At 45.0% G+C, this 8598-nt stretch overlaps 1 long non-coding RNA gene across 2 annotated transcripts; it reads left to right on the forward strand.

Annotated features, from left to right (window-relative positions):
• Positions 1 to 218: 218 nt before the first annotated feature.
• Positions 219 to 3271, forward strand: LOC310672221. 2 transcript variants are annotated; one of them, XR_014508475.1, is made up of 3 exons: positions 219 to 332; positions 1939 to 2111; positions 2670 to 3271. It is a non-coding gene; the product is annotated as an uncharacterized lncRNA (long non-coding RNA). The 2 variants fall into 2 exon arrangements; XR_014508476.1 differs by having other exon boundaries at positions 257 to 358.
• The last annotated feature ends 5327 nt before the right edge of the window (positions 3272 to 8598 follow it).

Here is an 8598-nt window from a genome sequence, read left to right on the forward strand (position 1 = left end):
GTCTCCAGGCAGTACGACCATTTGAGAATAAAGAGCCCACAGTTTGGGATCATCTGCAGCTGGTGAGAAGGAAACCCAGTTTCTGTATATTATCCTCAGCTGAACTGTTATACAACCAGAGGGACACGTGAAGATGGCCGAGTGAGAAATGTAAACAACGTTTCTGCCAAAAACACAAGTTGAAAACTAGTAGGGAGGGAGGGAAGGGGAGGCGGGAAGTTGAGAGAGAAGCCAGGGAGGGTTTGAGATCACAGGCGCCCGGGATGAAAACAACACAGAGGGCTAAAGCAATAGCATGGAAGTCAATGGCACAAACTGGAAGTGTGAGGAGGGTGAGTGCTTGTGCATCCCCAACAAAGTAGGTGCAAATTCAGAAGTAATTATTACAATTTAAATAGAAATACTATACATCCCAGCAGGCAAAGGCTGCAACCACCAGGTGATTTGAGCACCTGCCCATTCTAGGTGTGTTCCCTGTACGTCCAAGGTCCCTGGGGATGTGGGTGGCACCCTGGTCTAAATCCCTGAGCATCTTGAGCTTGCCAATTGGAAGGTTGGCAGTTCGAATCCCCGTGACAGGGTGAGCTCCCATTGCTTTGTCCCAGCTCCTGCCAACCTACCAGTTCGAAAGCATACCGGTGCAAGTAGATAAATAGGTAGTGCTGCGGTGGGAAGGTAAATGGCATTTCTGTGCACTCTGGTTTCCATCACGGTGTTCCGCTGCGCCAGAAGCGGTTTAGTCGTGCTGGCCACATGACCTGGAAAGCTGTCTGTGGACAAACGCCGGCTCCCTTGGCCTGAAAAGCAAGATGAGCGCCGCACCCCATAGTCACATTTGACTGGACTTAACTGTCCAGGGGTCCTTTGCCTTACCTTACCGAAGGTCCTTGCCCTTCTTCCTTAGGGTTATTTATGTTTAAACTGGGCTTGAATCAGGTAGGCCACCCAAAGTTTAAAATCCAGAGGAAATGAAAGAAAGATGGTGTTTGGGGAGATGGCAGTGCAGCTCACTGAGGAAGTTATCAGAAAGCCAGGCCAGAAGAAGATGGCTCCTCTTTCTTTTTGTGAATGTTCACTTACTCAGTGCTTTTAGAAGCCTATTAGGGGGCTTGGCGTGGTTTATGTGTTTCATTAGCAGCCTTTCTTCCTACAATTTGAGCACTGGGACACTTATGGGGCAATGCTTATCATTACAGTCATTGGGCAGCATTCAACTAAGTTTTATTCTGAGTAGACCCAGTGAAATTAATGAACATGACTAAGTTAGGTCCGGTGATTTCAATAGGTTTACTCTGAGTAAAACTTAGTTGCATGCCACCCCATCCGGGCCTAATAATCCCCGCAAGCTAGAGTTTCACCCTGGCTTTAAAAGGAATATCTAGCTTTATATATATTTCTTACACAAAACTTTCTCAGGGCTCAGTTCAAGATTTAAACATGTTTCAGCGTCGCTCTCATTGCTTGGTCTGTTCATGGCCCTTGCACAAAGTCTCTTGATGGCATCTTTGAGCTGCAAGAGGCCTTTTTTTAAAAAGCTTCGGAGGAAGACCAGGTGAGAAAGGGAACTTTGTGAAGTAGCATGCTCAGAAAGCTGATAGACGTTTTAGTGGGGCTAGCAGATGAAAACCTCCTGGGCCGCTTGAAACCAAGATATAGAACTGGCCTCATTATGTCCTTCTAAATGGTGATCCAAATTTCTCAGAGCAAGCCTTTTAGTGTGGCTGCCTCTCTTCTGGGGAATAGTATTCCTGTCAAGATAGGACAGGAGCCCACTATCTGCATCTTCCAGGAACAACTGAAGATAGTTTTTGTTCTGACTGGCTTTCCCAGATGGGTAAATGGTTGGGTTGTTTTTGTTTTTGTTTTGCCATGAGTGTCCTCTTGTTGGGGTTTTAGTCTTGTTTTAAGTATATTTGCTGTTTTTTCTGTCTTTAACAGTTTTTAATTAAACTGCCTTGAGACAGTTGTTTAGAAGGCAATTAATAAATAGATGATGATGATGAGAAGAAGAAGAGGAGGAGGAGGAGGAGGAGGAGGAGGAGCCAGTCTAAAAATCCAAATTAATGCTTGAGATTAAATCACTTCTTCTGAAACTACAGGTTTCAAACCAGGTATGATTTCCTTACTATATTTGACATCACTCTATTTGCCAGTGACTATATCCCGAGGCGCGCCATGCCTTCTTACACCAATAAATCTTTACTAATTCTCAGTGCCTGTGTGTAGGAGTGTGTACGTGCTGGATATAAACTCCAGGGAAATATTTATGGGAGGGATTTTAATTCTTCTTGGCTACAGGATTTTGTTTGTTTCCTTGGGTGATGTGTTGGCAAGGGTAAGAGAAGCCTCATGAGAGAGTCTGTGGTTCTTCGGAAGGGAAATGAGTCTCTGCTCAGGATAACGGACAAGTTTTAACAAGCAGTGGCACCTCACACCTAAGGCCGAAACTCATGGCGTGATGCTGGAAATTTTTGATCCGATCTCCTGATTTGTTTTTTTAAAAACTAAAGCAACCACAAGCATCTCTGATTCTTATCAAAGCAGTAGCACTGGGAAAGTAGGTGTTTAACCCTTTCCTCTGTGCTATTTGCCCAAAGCAGTCACATTAGGTTGGAAAGGCATGATACAGGTAAATAAAGAAACTAATACCAGGATTTTTTTACCTGTAGGAACCAGGGGAAAGAATTTATATGGGATACTACTGGATCACCCCTTTCCACATATTTATCAACCATCTGAACAAATTCATCAGTGTTAGAGAGGACTTACCTTTGGAGAAGCCATGCTTATTCTTCTTCACAAGACTTGTTCTTCTATAGCAGGAATGGGGAACTTGTGACCTTCCTGATATTGCTGGGACTGCAACTCCCATTAGCTCCAGCTACTGCTGAAATGTTTACTATTGAAAGGTGGTGGACTGTCCTTCATTGGAGGTTTCAAGCAGAGTTTGGATGGCCATCTGCCAGGGATAATTTGGTGGAGATTTCTGCATTGCAGGGAGTTGGATTAGATAACGCTTGTGTCCTTTCCGACTCTACAATTCTATGATTCTATTATCTCTGTCTTACAACTTGAAAGGATTTATAATCATATAAGATGGCTCCTGCTAGATCAGACAAGGGAGCATCTAATCCATTTTGTTCCCATCCATCTGTGGAGAGCTCAGAAGCAGGACATGAGCACAGCAGCACTCTCTCCAACTGGAACCCAGAGATGTACTACCTCTGATCCTGGAGAAAATAGTGCACAATCAAAATGGCTACCAGCCACTGACAACACTTATTATTATTATTATTAGAATTAGAATTTATATACAACCCTATGCCTGGAGGTCTCAGGGCAGTTCACAAAAAAGATCAACATAAAAACCACAATATATATATATAAAAAGGTAAAGGGACCCCTGTCCAGTCGCAAACGACTCTGGAGTTGCGGCACTCATCTCGCTTTACAGGCTGAGGGAGCCAGCGTTTGTCCACAGACAGTTTTTCCGGGTCATGTGGCCAGCATGACTAAGCCGCTTCTGGCGAGCCAGAGCAGTGCACAGAAACCATGTTTACCTTCCCACCGGAGCGGTATCTATTTATCTACTTGCACTGGCATGCTTTCAAACTGCTAGGTTGGCAAGAGCTGGGACCGAGCAACGGGAGCTCACCCCATCACAGGGATTCGAACTGCTGACCTTCTGATCGGCAAGCCCAAGAGGCTCAGGGATTTAGACCACGGTGCCACCCACACCCCTAGACAATACATATAATCAAAATAACCCAATAACACCCCACCCCCAAAAGAGCCACATTTTAAAAGGGCATAGGATGTCAATCAGATCAATCAAAGGCCTGGTTAAAAAGGAACGTTTTTGCCTGACGCCTAAAGATGCAAAATGAAGGCTCTGGGCAAACTTCCCTGAGGAGAGCATTCCACAGACAGGGAGCCGCTGAATTTTTTGTTTTAAAAATCATGAATAAACCTTTTTTGATGGACTCCACTTTGGTGGCCATCACTAGATCTTGTAGGTCTGATAGGAATTTTATGGTCTTAGATATATGGTAATGTTCATAAGCGTACCAACCAAGCACGTACATAGATCAGCACAGGAAGACCAACCTGGAACCATTTTGATTCCTAAACTGAGCAAATGTTTTCTCTGCAAGGTCAAAGTGGGAAACCTTCCATTGTCTCTTTCCTCACAAATCCTGTCTTAAGGGCACATTTAAGATATGAATAGGGTGTGAGCCTGTGACCTGGCCCAGGAACTAAGTATTTATCATTACAAAAGACTGCCCAGGCTCCCCAGGAAATCCAATCAAGTAACCTGCTAGACAGGAGATAATCAACGACAGGAGAAAAACAACATTCAAATTTCTGTTTAGACCGCCTTTTTGTGGTATGATGTATCTGAAGGGTGGCCTTATGTTACACCCCTTCTGTGATGTATGTATGATGTTTCTGGGGGTGGTCTTGATCTACAGGGTGGCAATTTCAAAAGTCTTTATAAGGCCTTGCACGCCATTTTTCTGGGTTCCTCCTTTCTCCTGCGGGTGAGGGGAGTACCCTGTTGCAACAGATCAATAAAGATCAAGCTTACTAGCTGCTTTACTTCTCAATATTCTCTGGTTGGCCTCTGTTATCTTCTCCTACCAATAGGGAACCTATGTAAGGACTCCATATGGGCTCTTGGATACCCCATAAGGGAAAAGGGCAATTTTTGTTTACAACATAGGTCTTCCCTTTATGCAGAGAAATGTTTCACCACACCTTGATTAAAATTTGGTGGAGTCACCTGGTAACATTTGTTCCCAAATCATAGCCCAGGGCCCATTCGCTTGTTGTGCCTGCTCCAGGGAAAGGAATTTTGCTTGTCTGAGAACCAAGCACTCTTCTAAGGTACCTGCTATTGTTTTCTTCTGCTGGGATTTCCCCACAGTCCCTTGGCTTGTTTCGGACGGGGGTGGGGGGTGGGGTCCAAGACCTTGAATGACTTGATCCAGAGGTGTAAATTCTTACAGGGTCCTTTTGTAGACCAGGTTAATGATTTAACCTGTTCTGAACTAATTTGCCATTAAACTTCCAAGTCCAGACATTTTATGGAATAAGCTTTAGCCTTGACAGCTATCAGCTCCATAGGGTCTGAAACCCCAACCACAGACACAGCTTGCTCTGCACATAGTAAAGTCTCACTCAATGGACATTCTCCTGATCTAGATTGTGCTGTGTAAGAAAACTTCCAGAGGACAGCACTGAACACAATTCCTTTATCAAATAATCACTGCAACCACACCTGTCTCCTCAGATGAAAAGGGTAACAAACAACAGCTTGATGAATCTAGACAAGGGGTCTCCTGTGCAACTAGAATGGAAGGGTCCTTCTTCACCTTCCAGGGTATTTGCTAAAGTGGAGCACTGAATCTCCATCCAGATTGTCTGACCTGCTCCTGTTCTGTGCCCTACCTTTTTGGGGTAGATTAACAGTAGATCAGGGTCTACTAACTAACAGATATTGTAGATGATTTGCAGTAGAGCAGAAACAAAAAGCCCCCCCCCCCCCACCTCCAAATGATGCTGCTAAAATGCTTGCTGGGGGTGGGGGGTAAAACAGGAGTGTATTTTTCCGTGACAGGATTGTGAGCTCAGTTCTGGTAATAAAAACAAAATCCTCAACTGAGCATGAACTCAGAGGCACCCCATTCCTTAATCCTAAGCATATGTCTGTTTCTCTGAGTTGCTATTTTACATCTGCCTTTGGCTGGTCAGTCTCAGGGTTCCAGTAAAAATGAAAGGCTGAATCCAAACTATTTGAAGCACACCCACCCACTCAAAAAAGAATTCCGGGAAGCGTAGTTTTGCTCCTCACAGTGCTACCATTCCCAGCACTCCTTAACAAATGACACTTCCCAGGATTATTGGAGGAGGTGCTTTAAAATGCACAGTGTATATACAGCCTAAGTAAGTTGAGCTTAAGTCCCATTGCCTCGCTGGTTTCAATGGGAGCCAAATTCAATTAACTTAGCCTGGCTCCCACGTCTCCTGAAGTCTGCCTGCCCTTGCTTATAGTCACTTGAATGGTCCAGAACAGTTTTACTACTGAATTTCTCAAACAAATTCAAAGAACCACCTGATTGGGTGGCAAGGAAGGGGCAGAATGAGACATTAATATATTTAAAATTAGGTAATCAGAATAGGCTTGCTCCACGTCTGGTTAGCCACACCTAGAAATACCTAGGTTTGTACCAAGCAGAATAGTCATCATCATCAACCCATCTAATGGAAGAGATTTACTTAAGCCACATCTTAGCCAGTGCTCAGCTCACCAAGGGGGGAACAAGTAGGGAGAAGTGATCTCTTTCCTTCCCCTTTTGTGATGGCTTCTTCAGCTCCTGTTTGTAGAAGGGGGCAGGCATAATTTGACACGTGGCTTAAAGAATTCTTCTAACTCTGGGGCCCGCAGTTGAACACTGATCTTCCCAATGCAGTCCTCCAGTCACACTAGCACAAAAGCATTGGTCTTCTCTTTCACAGTTGGCATCTATCAGCAGCCGCTCCAGCCAGCTGCAGCTAATGGAATAAGGAGGTTGTAGCACCCACGCCATCAGCTTAACTGTGGGTCCACCTGTCTCCCACCCTGACCCCCACCATCCCTGAACAGTTGCATTCAAGCTGGTCATCCTAATAACTTTGCAACTTTAAGAGCCAAGAGACTGCGATGCTGCAGAGCAGTGCTTTAATCCATCGCAAGGGACAGGGCAGCCATTCCTGACATTTATTACAACTAGTATAAAAAGCTCAGTAAAAAGGGTGGTTTTAACTTGGCTGCCACAGATAATACTCAAATGGGAGACACGTTTTTATGAGCGATCCTCGTAATTCTTGCTCCAAAGACAGTATTTCCTTTGCCGTTGTTGTCACTTATTTTGTTAGCAACCTCCTTTTCTAAATTACAGTGTAATTCATCATTTACCTACATGCTCTACACTGGACAGTGCCTGCCCACAGGCTTACAATCTAAAAGACATGACACAAAAGGTAAAAAGGATAGGGAGGGAAGATGACAAGCGAGCTCAAGCACCTAGCCAATATCATTTTACCATCACTTAAGGCAATCTTGTGTCCTTTACAGATATTCACTGTACAGAAATCCTGGAGTAAACACCAGTGGCCACAATAGGATACACAATGTGCCAGGAGATGAAGATCAGGACCCCGTGTTTAAAACCCAACAAGCAGGCATTGTAGGAAGAAGGAAAAACAAATATATTGGCTTAAGGAAAAGTACAAAAACTCCAGCTGCCTTAGTGACTAGAAGAATCCTTTTAAGGGAGGCAATGCTGCCACCTGCTGCCACTGTCGGGAACTTGCACCATCCTCTGTACCACAGCTTTTAAATGACAAAATCCAGAAATTTGTCAAATCTCCTTCCATTACCCTTTTTCTCTTAGCCCAAAGAACAGTGCTGAGACAAAACGGGCTTGCTTTTTGCAGTTACATCCCCTTTTCTTCATATGTTCTCCAATAAAAGGTCTCGAGTTGAAATTCCTCTGTGCCTTCACAGTTCCTTCAAGCGGTTCCAAATATGGCTGTTCTTTCTTCCGAATAAATGATGCTGTTTGCAGGGCTTTGCTGCGCAAGCCTGGTGCTAGCAGAAAGCAAGAAAGCTGGATTAGCCTTCTGCCGGGAGATGGCCATGCTGTCAGATAACATTTTTTTAAAGGAAATGTTGTAGATGAAGTGGTGCGCTCAGGAGCAGCTCAAGGGTTTGTTTACGAGCGAATCGCTTCCCAGTGAAAACATGCAAAGCGATGAACATTTCAGCATTACACCATGCCTTCAGGTGCAGCCTCAAGATGCACAAAAGCCACTCTTCTGCATTGTTCACCCAAATGACGGGAGGCTGCATGGGAGTGACACAGCCGCTGTGTCAGAGCCAGCCCTGTAAGGAGTTCCCAACAGTCTTCCAGCATCCCTCCAAACAACTGACTCCTCTATCTCTGGGGTTTGCAGCCCCTTTACCGTCACAAGAAGAATCAGCAAATTGTTCTCTGTGCGGACATGCATGCATACCCTCCAAGTGTCCCTATTTTCCAAGGACCGTCCCGGAATTACGAAAGCCACCCCAACTTCTGATTTGATCCCAGAATGCCCCTGTTTCCCCTGCCAGTGCTGCCTCTGCTGAGCTCAGGGAGGAGGAGGAGGAGCCAGCACTTGTCCCAAGTGGCGATAACACAGGTGGTGGTCATGGCTTTGAGGGAGCATCCTGTTGCCTCTTGGTGGCTGCTGGCCTCCTCCCTCCATAGCAGCTGCTGGAGAGCAGGTGAGGAGGAGGAGAGGCTGTTAACCCCATGGGACACACCAGTACTGAGGGCAGGGCTGCCCTGGGCAGAAAGAAAGAGGAAGCAGAGCAGAGATCAAGGAGTCTTGGGTTTTGTTTATTTTTTAAAAAAAGAGCTTTGTGTATCTCCATCTAATCTTGTCCCTTTCTAAAATATATCCATTGGTGTGCACATTTCTTTTTGTAAATCTGCTAAGAAATAAAATTAAATTAAATAGGTATTAAGGGATTTTCTCAGCACGGGGGGGGGGGGGGAGTGTGTGCTGTGTCCC

This window comes from Podarcis tiliguerta, assembly GCF_965153285.1.
Source record: "Podarcis tiliguerta genome assembly, chromosome: 2".
In the NCBI taxonomy this organism is placed as follows: Eukaryota; Metazoa; Chordata; class Lepidosauria; order Squamata; family Lacertidae; genus Podarcis; species Podarcis tiliguerta.